Below are 10,527 nucleotides of genomic sequence, written 5' to 3' on the forward strand. Positions count from 1 at the left end.
TTCAAACCCCACCCAAATTTACACCCATAAGACCACCACGACCTCCTCTATCAAACCCCTAAGGTCCTTGATCCTCAAACATGGCCGGAACTTCTCGAATATGGATTTGAAGTTTTCCGGCCAAAACCCTAATTGCCCCAAACCTCCCCAGATTAATATCTACGTGATCCTTTCGTCTTCTCATGAGGAGTTCAGTGTCAGTGGTGTCAAATATCACCGGATTGGTTCAAATGTCAGATCGGAGAGTGGCAGAGTCTCGAGCCGTCAGTTGAGTTTGGTTTTTCTTTCTTTATTTTTGATTAATTCGTTTCCTGTTTCTCATATTTGTTAAATCTCTATTCCAATACACATTTAATTTCCATCAATTTCTTGTTTTGATTTTTGCGCCTGGTTATTAGTCTGTTTTGGATCTTGGTTAGCTATGTGTTAGTGTAATTCATCAGAATAAAATTTATTAAGTAAGAATTCCTTTCTCTAGTTTTCTATTAGGGTTCTCAATTCTTCCTTGTTTCATGTTATTTAGGTTAGAAATTTTGATTAGTTCTAGGTCTGAATTCTGATTTGCAGGTTAATTTGGGCTAGTTTCATCTTGATATGATTTTTACGATAGTCAATTGACTAGTAGTTCCATTAGCTAGTTTGGATCTGGCCTTGAAATTGATCTTGGCTACAAAACTGTTTTAAAATTGCTGAGTAATTGTTTAACTGTGGATTAAAGTTAAGAGGGTTTGGGTAGCCAGTAATTCTAAAGGGGATTTCAGGGGTAGCTTGGGTATGAAAAAGGGTAGTTTTATTAGGAATATAGGTTTAAAAGTAGGGAAAGGGTATAGTATAGAGATTGTAATAGGTGTAGGACTTTCTAGAATAGACTTTAGTATATTTTCAATAAAATAGGTGTTGTTGCTTGAGTAATAAGTTAAAAATCGAGGGACTGAAAACTAAATAAGAGGAGGACTAAAGAGAAAACAAAAAATCTGAAAAAAGCTTTAGATTTTTGCCTTATAAAAGGCACACACATTTGCCTTGTTTAGGAAGTTTTTGGACCTTTGAAAATTCCCTGAAATTTTGGAGAGATCTCTGAAAAAACCTTCCCAGAACTTGCCAGCCTTTAGTTTTCCCAAACTCGATTCTGAAGTTCTAAATTTTCAAAGTCGAAAACTTCTTTTTAAAAAACATTACAAAATCCAGTAAACTGTTACATTGCTTTGTGTGGAAATTTAGTTTTGAGTTCTAGTGCTATTTTGAATAAGCTAGAGGTCAAATGGTTGATTGGTTTGCTCTGTTTGCTGTTAAATTCTGGGATACTCTTCTGTGGGTAGTGTATGACCATCGTCTGTGCATCCCTGACCAGCCCGTGGTTTATTTTGCTTGCTGTTAACACTGCCTGATTGTGTCTTCTGCTGCTGCATGATTTTGTCTTCTGTTTCACTTTGTCTTAATTCCCAAAGGTACAATCGTGTAAATTCCAATTTGCAGAAATTGAAATGAAGTGCACACCTGATCTGTATTGATTTTGTATCTGTTGCTTCATGTAATTTTTTCATAAATTCAGTAGATTATGGTTTGTAATTAAAATTGGACTGTTTGACTCATACTGGACTACTAAAACTAATTTGATTTCCTTTCATGATTATATAAGTATTGTATCTAGACATAACAAGTTCAGTTTAGTTAAGTTTGACGCCTTAAATCCCCTTGTTGTAATTCAAAAAGCAGATGCCAATATGAGCCGTTAACTTGAACATGACTAGTTTTGCCATTAAATTCCATGCTTGAACTAGTTTGAATGTTAAATTAAACAAAGTAGATTTTAGTAGAACAGGTCGACATTAATCGTTTGATGTGTAAACAGTTAATTTTGATTCAGAATCAGTATTACACAATCCTAATCTGGAATTGGCTTCTAATCTGGCTCTTCATCTTTGGGCTGAAACTCAACAGTAGATCCGACAGAAAACTTCGAAGCCTTGTTAGTTAAAGTTTAATATGGCTTTCAATTGATAATTAGAGGCCCAAAACTGACTTGCCAATCGTGGCCCAAAACTCTGAAGTGAATAGCATTAAAAAACCAAAAGCTGCATGTTGGGGCTGATGTGCAAAGCCCAAATTGTTAAGTCTAAAGTCTTTAAAAACTACATTAGAAACATGGAAATTAAACTCACAAATATGATTTTGGGTTTTCCAAATTAGAGGTGGCGGGTTCAAATAAAGAGGTTTCCCTTTTGTTTGGATTCGGACTTGAGTTTTGAGGCCGAGTTCAAAAAATGCCGAATTATTAGGCCTTTTTAGAGACAATGCTGTAATACAAAAATCATATTTCTTTTAGATGGTCTCAACCAAAATATTGAGACGAGCCTCGCCGCACCTAAACAATATAATCACGGGGCCCTCATTAAATGCTTTATAAAAATCTTAGGAATCGGGACATGCCCATTTAGCGAATTTTCATGGCTTCCACCGAAGTTAATAAGACGCTAATTAACTTTAGGCGCGGCTTTTATTAGATATTATTTTCCTAAATTCGGTAGTGCCATTTTCATGCCAAACTCCAAATCTTAACCAAAACGTGTGAAAATAAGAGGCGTTTGAGGATCCGGGGCATTTCATGCGACGGATTCCCAAAAAAAAACACGCTCTTAACGGCGTTTCACTTCCGTTGAAAAAAGTAAATAAAAGCGGTAAATAATTTATAAAATTGCACTATAGGTTTTTGAATATGTATAAAACAGATTTAAGCCATTTATAATAATTTAAGCGACCGTGCTAGAACCTACGGGATCTGGGGGTGCCTAACACCTTCCCTCGGGCACAGAATTCCTTATTCAGAATTTCTGGTTCCGCAGGCTCCAATTGGTAAGTTCGAATTTTCCTTCGATTTGGGATTTTAAATTAAACGAGTGACTTGGGACACCAAGAAAGCCAATTCCTATCCCAAGTGGCGACTCTAAGAAATAAATAAAAATCCATTTTCGAATAAGTCACTTTAAATGGAAAAACTCCCTTATACAATTTATCTTCGGGGTGTGTGTAAAAAAGGAGGTGTGACAGCTCTGGCGACTCTGCTGGGGACACGAACCAAGAATTTCGGTTCAGGGTTAAAAATTCGAGCTTAGCTATAATTGTTATATTTGGCATTTACAATTGGATTTTTCTACAATGTTCCAGCTATATGTGCTTAAATGTTTTACCGCTTGATATTGTTGAAATTGTATATATTAAACTGTCGCGAATCCCTTCCTCCTCTGAGTCTTCTACATCATGGAGAAGGTGTGCGCACTTCGTGTAGCTTCTCTTCGTTTTAGAAGTCCTTTCCAATATTTAGAACGAGGTTTGGATTAAGTTGCAAAAGCCGGCGGAGCTTCTGTAATCCCCGTACGCTGCCTCCCCTCGGCTCGAGGTTGTCCGCTCGGGGTAACCAGGTCTAGAACCAATAAACCTAGGGTTACCTAGAAAAAACAAAACTTCTGCCGGATCCCTAGTTAAGGACGCTTGTTTCATCAATGTGCATTGACTTGGACTCAAACACAGGGTTGGGTCCGTCTAGGACAGGTGACTGAAATGAATTTGACCATCCCTGATGCATTTACGTGCTACTTGCGGCATTTATTTGCTCGGGCTTTGCATGTTGACCGGCTTGTCTAATGAGTGAATTATGAAGTAAGCAGTGTTCAAGACTAAGTGAGGGTGACATTTGTTGTGAGAACCAAATGCCTAAATTAGTTACCAAATGTTGCCGGATTTTGAAAAATGAAAAAAAAATATTTAAAAAAAATTATAATAAATAATAATAAAAATAAATAAAAAATATTAGAAAAGGAATTGTGGTGCAAAATAGTTTTGATTTTGGGCAAATCTGACGAACTAACGCCGGTTTGATTCTCACCGGATGTGAGATACGTAAGCAACCCTCATCGGGTCCAACCATCCCTTTTTGCAAAAATACGCAAAAATACCAAAATTTTAATTTTTGTCAAATAAATTGGTGATGCCATTCTTGTTTTAAAATAACCGAAATGTCCCCAAAAGGACGCCGGAAGGCATTTTTTGCACAGAATAGCCACCGCTGAGTATTTCAAATGGTTTGGCGGGAGCAGCCTTAAAATCTTCCCTCCAGAAAGTGCGCTGAAAAGGAACCGTATTTGCAAATCCAAGGTCCTTGTTCTCTAATAAAGAATTTTTGCACCAAATAGCCGTTTTCCAAAATAAATCATTTAAATTCCCCTAAATAAAATGTGCAGATGAAATTTCAAGTAACATCGAAACCTTCTCAGTCCTGAGCGAGATCCCTTTGAAACTCCAGTATTGTGGTGGCATGACTTGGAAAAAGGAAGCAGGGGATACTGTGGTTAAAAGCCTTGGCGGTCTTGTAATTATTGAAAAATCAGCCAAGGACGGATGTTCATGAGGCACTGAACCATTTTTGGACCCACCCGTAATGTATTTCGGTTTTCAGGATTTTGAAGCTCACACCTACATTAGAAAGATCAGCGATACGCAGTGGTCTCAACGGGACCTCCGTGGTTAAGATACCCTTGGCTCCACGGCCGGTTAACTCTTCACACGGGTTTTTAAGATCTCTTGAAGCAATCAGTCGGGATATTCAAGACCCCCCATCTGCCGGAAGGGTGTGTACACTACATTTTTCTATATCCACGCGGATATGGTACCCTAAAGTTTTGATAACACAATACAGGACTAAACACAAATGCTGCAACAAAAGATAAAATGGTGAAGCCCGCGGGGATTAGCCTTCATGGTGGCCTTTTGGGAGTGGTAATTTTCCTAGAAAAGAGGGTCACATATACCTGTATCGCCTAGTAGGGATGCTAGATGTTGCCATGAAGAAACCTACTAGCACATGGCTCCTTTGATTGTAGAAAATATACAAGCTCTGACCAAATCGAGACAGGGAGAAATTCTTTCAAGGTTGCAATTGCTCTTGCGCTGTGGATACAGGAACATCTTTGTCCACCGCACGGGGATATATGAACTACGGCTTAAAACCGGGTTGAGTTGTATTGCAGAGTTCGGAGACCCGAGTTACAGTATTGAGTTCCCGAAGGGTACTGGGCCTGGTCGTCATGTTTTTAAGATCCCTCACTGCAGATAAAGTGGAATGGGCTTGATGGATGGCTTCCTCCTACTGAAGCTTAATATTACGATCGAGCAGAGGTCCCTTATATTCTTTTGATGGGTATTCGAAGCATTCAGCTTATGCTCTGACCGCGTTTTGCGACAATTTGGAATGATTCTAGGACGGTGCACAACGATGAAGACTGGGGCAAGTCATTGATGTGCCCAAGAGCTGCATTCCCTGAAGGCCGAATCCGAAAGATATGGAATGAGTCATACCTTGAGCCCAAAACTATAGTACAGACCGGGCCAGAGGTGAGGTAGATCCCAAATACTTGGTTTGGTCGGTAAAGGTTTCAAATCCCGAGAGACCCGCCAAAAGGCCACATGTGCAAGCAATTAACAAGCGAGGCGCAGGTACAGTGGAATTGTTGCTTAAAGAAAAGGAAGTTGCAAGCTCGAATTTGGAAGCATTGGAAAAACAGGTTCAGGAGCTTTCTTTAGGTTCGAAAAAAACAGCTTGCAAGCCGCAGCTGATGAGGGTGATAAAAAGCAATTGGCCCGGAGAATGAAGCTCTCAAGGCCCAAATTCAACAATTAAAATTAGATGCAAGGAATCGAGAAGAAAGAAGTCTATCGACGATGAGATGTGATTAAGAGGTTAAAGAAACAAGTCCTGGACTGTCAAGAAGAATTGGAAAAATCGAGGGAAGCATGGCAAAAACTTCGGCTCAATGGCAAAGAAGACGGGAAAGGCCCAGTTTTGATTACAGCAATGAGAAAAACTATGATGGGAAAAACCATCGCTAACATGAAAAGGAAATGAACATTCTTGAGAAAAAAAGCAGCCCGTCGGGAAAAGAGCCTACGGCTGAGAGGGAAATGTAATGAATTTAATCGCCGGATATGGAGAAGGAGTAAAAAATTGTTACAAGCATCTTCACTTCCAGGATTCTCAGGTACTAGAGTGGCTCGCACTCAACAGATAAGCGGCTACTCCAGAGAAAGGTCAAATCAGGGAAAGATCAGAACATTTGCCAACTACATTGTCATGAAGTGCCCAGGCCGACGTGAACGGATGTCATACACGTTCTTGGCCTCTGTGATGATATTTGTTCGCCCAGGTTATGAACGATCTAGATCAGTTGCCAAAAGGTCTTGCACGCCAGGCCCGCAGGCGGATTTGCCGAGTGATTGCCCCACGGGCCCCATGGATTTGAAGCTTTGATTGTACTTCTTGAGTCTATAGTTTTTCGTGTTCTGGTTTATGTAACGTTTCTATTTCAAGAAAGAAAAGCAAATAGTCTAGTAGCTTCTGTAATGTTTTTTTTTATTAATAAAAATTTGAAAATTCCCAAAACAAAATGTTTTTCTTTATTTCTTGCAATCTAGGTTTGCATTTATGTGCAAGACTACGCTTGGTCTGAATTCATGCGGTCATGATAGTAGCAATCTCCATATGATCGACTAACCCTAAAATATGGAAGAAAAAAACAAGAGAGGAAAAGAAACGCAAAAAAAAGAAAATAAGGAATCAAGAGAACCATGGCAGAAGAACAGGAAAAAAAGCAAAATGAAAAAAAGGGGAAAAAGAAAATGACTCAGAGAAAAAAATAAGAAAGAGAAAGAAAGACAAGAAAAACAAGAGAGGAAATCCAAAAGAAAGAGAAAATAAAAAGAAAAAGCCGGGATGACGCATCAACCAGTTGCAAACATGTAACACCGTTTAAACTGTATAGGTGCATCACCCCCTGTGCGATTACCTATCTGTTACTTGTCTCAAAAACTAACCGTGCGTTGCTGATTCCCACCTAGCTTTAGGAAACGGTGGTTGGTTGTGGTAAGCTGGCACGCATCAATACTTTTACCAGATCGAAAGGAAGTGTGGAAATGTCTACAGAAATTGACTTTGCCCGCAGTCCCCATCTCTGAAATAGTCCACATCTCGGGGGTCCCGGCCTCTGAATCTTTTACAGCTGAAGGAAAATCGGATCTTTGCGCCTGCGACTGATGGAAATTGTGGATGCTGGAACAAGAAAGGAACCCCCAAGCAATATTCCTGGTATCCCAAGAGTTATTCCCTATAGCTGGAGGTGCTACCACGTCCCTATCAGTCACCCTCCTACCCCTTTTGGCAACCCTAACCATGACCGCTCAATTTCGTTGGGAAGGCCTTCTGAGGTTCGCCCCAGGTGTTCCCAACGGAAGCATTCCTAACATCTTCACGCTTCCACCATGTCCTGCTACAACACAACCTTCGCTCCAAGCCTCCTTTGATCCCTCATCATTCACATCCAAAAACCCTGTCTTCCCATCAGATTCCCCGCTCAATATCCCATATATAATTACTCTCAGCCACCCCCATGGCGAGCTACACCAGGTGGCAGACAAAACTCCCAAAGACACAGAAGGCAGGATTTGAAATGGCAAAGAGAATGAGAAGCCTCGAGCAGAGCTTGAAAAACATGCAAGGATAATTGACGGGCAAAAGATGTTGTTCATACACGGATCTATGTATGTTCCTCATGTACACTTGCCTTCAGGGTCAAAACACCAAAATTTGAGGATAATTATGACGGACACGGTGGACCCCATTGGCTCACCTAAAGAAGTATTGCAATCAGTTACGGGGGCGGTGGCAAAGAAGAGCTGTTTATGGGCATTATTTTGGGGAGAAAGCTTGGTCGTATCGCTTCAGAATGGTAACATGGATTCCCAAAGCCTCGCGTTGGCATATTTGGATGATCTGGCCCGAGAACTTTGTTCGACAATTTCAGTTACACATAGACCAATCGCGCCGACAGGAACTCTTTGGCAAATCTTAAGAAGAAGCCTTCAGAAATTCTCCGGTGAATATGCAATTAAGTGGCGCGAACAAGCTCGAGAGTTAAACCTCCAATGGATGAGTAGAGATGGTCACTGTTTTCCCCAACCCAGAAGCAAGACATAGTTCAGAATATGATTGTCCGCCATGGTAACCTTTGCGCCGAGGCAATAAATCGGGGAGAAATGCGTAGAGAATGGTGTTAAAAACGACGGTAGAATCTTTGAGCCAGTCAGCCATAAGGGCCACCTCCCAAGCCATCCAAGGCGGGTCTGGGAGAATGGCAAAGGAAGAAAAGAAAGAAGAAACAGTGATGCGGCCTCGGAGGGAAGAAGATCGGGCTCCTAACCGGTGTTTTCTCTGAAAGAACCTCAACACTATTACCCTCATACTGGTATGGCCTATGCTCCTGCACCTTATGCGGTCATGAATGCACAACCTTTCGGCCACCGCAACCACAAGCTAAACCGAAATCCACCTCCATTCCAAAGAAATCAATCCTCGCCTTACCAGAAACCAATATAATCCCCGAACTACCGCAGAATACTTTCGTCCCCGACGAAACCGCCCAAGAGCACCAAATTTTACACCCGGTGAACCTTATTTCCAGTTTGTTCCCGAAACTCGTTCAGATGAATTTGCCCTTGCAGCCTATTCCCAAACAGGCAAAAAACCCGAGTCTTCAATCTTATCAAACGAGGGGTCCATTGTGCTTACCATTCAGAGCGAAAAGGCATAGTACTTGATAACTGCTGGGACACTGAAGAAGGCTTGGAAGATTTGATGAACAAGGAAAATATGTTGAGGATGAAGAACCCCCGAATGTGACTAATAACCCATGCCCGCTCAAACCATGGGCCGGTAATCGGTATGATTTGTGAAGACAGGGAGTTGATCCAGCTTTTGAAAGCCATAGTGCTTTGCCGATGCAGAAAAGAAGCCAGTTTTACCCCGAAGCAAGGAAAAGGGAGAGAGAACAAAGCTGTAAACTGAACTTGAAAAGAAACCTGAACAAAAAATAGAAATGAACTCTCATAAGATGGAATTCTCTATTTCCCGAGGACGCCAAGAAAAACCACGTTGGTTTCACTATTCCGAGGAGAGCTGAGGTAAAAGGGAAGCCCAATATATGTACCAAAAGGAGCCTATTGTTGTACGGGGGACAATTAACCGCCTCGGCTGAGTGAGCCAGTGGTTATTGAACCGCGTTACCACAGAAAGCCAATTGACAGACCCCTCTGAGCTACCATGGAACTATAGCAAAACAGTGGTCACATTACAAAGGCAAAGAAATTTCGGGTGAAAACTCCAGGGAAGAACTTTGTTGAGGAAATACTCGAATGTACAAGAAGTGAAATAAGCCGCTCGAAAGCGTTTTCGTTCAAGAGCCATGAGTGCTGAAGAAGCAAGAAGGCCTTCTTCCAGAAAATGAAGATGCCCGATTATGAGACAGTGGATCAATTAAGAAAGTACCCTGAACAGGTGTCCTGCCTCATTAGTGCAAAATCCGCCGAAACATCAAAGAAAGATCTTTGATGAAAACTTTGAATGAGCATACGTGCCAAACGGAAAACTTCAGGTCGAGCAGCTCCGAAAGGATGACGGAAGGTTTTTTTGCCATCAACCAACTCTCTTTTAGTAAGAATGACTTGCCTTCCTGAAGGCGGGCCCACAACAAAGCCTTGCATCTTGACCGTCAAGTGTGAGGGGTTACTATGTCAAACGAGTCATGGTGAGGAGGATCGGGGTTTGACATCTGCCCACTCTCCACATTGCAGAAGGATGGAGATCGGACAGAAAAGATTCGCCCGAATAATGTTTGCGTAAGAGGCTTTTTATGGTATTAAGAGGATACCATCGGTGAAATCGACATTGATATTGACCATAGGACCGGTAGACTTCGAGTTACCTTCCAGGTGTTGGACATGGATACATCTTACAACTTCCTTTGGGGAGCCTGATCCATCTGCAGGAGCTGTTGCCCTCTACTCTCCACCAAATGGTAAAAATTCGAGTATGAAGGTCAGAAATCGTGGTCCACGAGAAGACGAGCAATCTATCTATTCGTGATCCATCTATCCCATGTTTGGAGGAAGGGAAGGAAGTGAGCATATTGTTTACCCAAGCCTTGAATGTGGTAGCAGATTCAGCACGAGGAAGGAAAATCCTTGTCCTCAAGCCCTTTTCCTGATCTAACGCTTCAATCATGGTGGCCAGAAAATGATTAGACATGTTTCAGGCAGGAAGGGGTTGGGAAAAGCGCTTACAAGGAATATCTGAGCCAGTTAAGTCTACCCGCAAAAAATTCTTCGGATAGGCTTCCACCTACCCCAGATGATGAGAAAGGGCTGAAGAAAGAAAAGAAAGAAGGATGGGTTTCTGCCAAGATTTCCATATCTCTACGATACTTTTGTCAAGGAACCAAGTATTGCAAAGAGAAGGATTGACGAGTTGTTCACAGTTGAGGAAAAATGAAGACATATGTGGAGCTATGAGAGAAATGCTTTATGAAACCAAACATGGTTCAGCCCCAGGAGAAGGACTAGCACCGCTGAAATGCTCTATGTGGGCCAGATGCTAAACCAAAAAAAACTGGAGCTACGCATTCCCGATAGGGCGATCCTCTCTCT

Source organism: Nicotiana attenuata, chromosome 12 (genome assembly GCF_001879085.1).
Source record: "Nicotiana attenuata strain UT chromosome 12, NIATTr2, whole genome shotgun sequence".
Lineage (NCBI taxonomy): Eukaryota > Viridiplantae > Streptophyta > Magnoliopsida > Solanales > Solanaceae > Nicotiana > Nicotiana attenuata.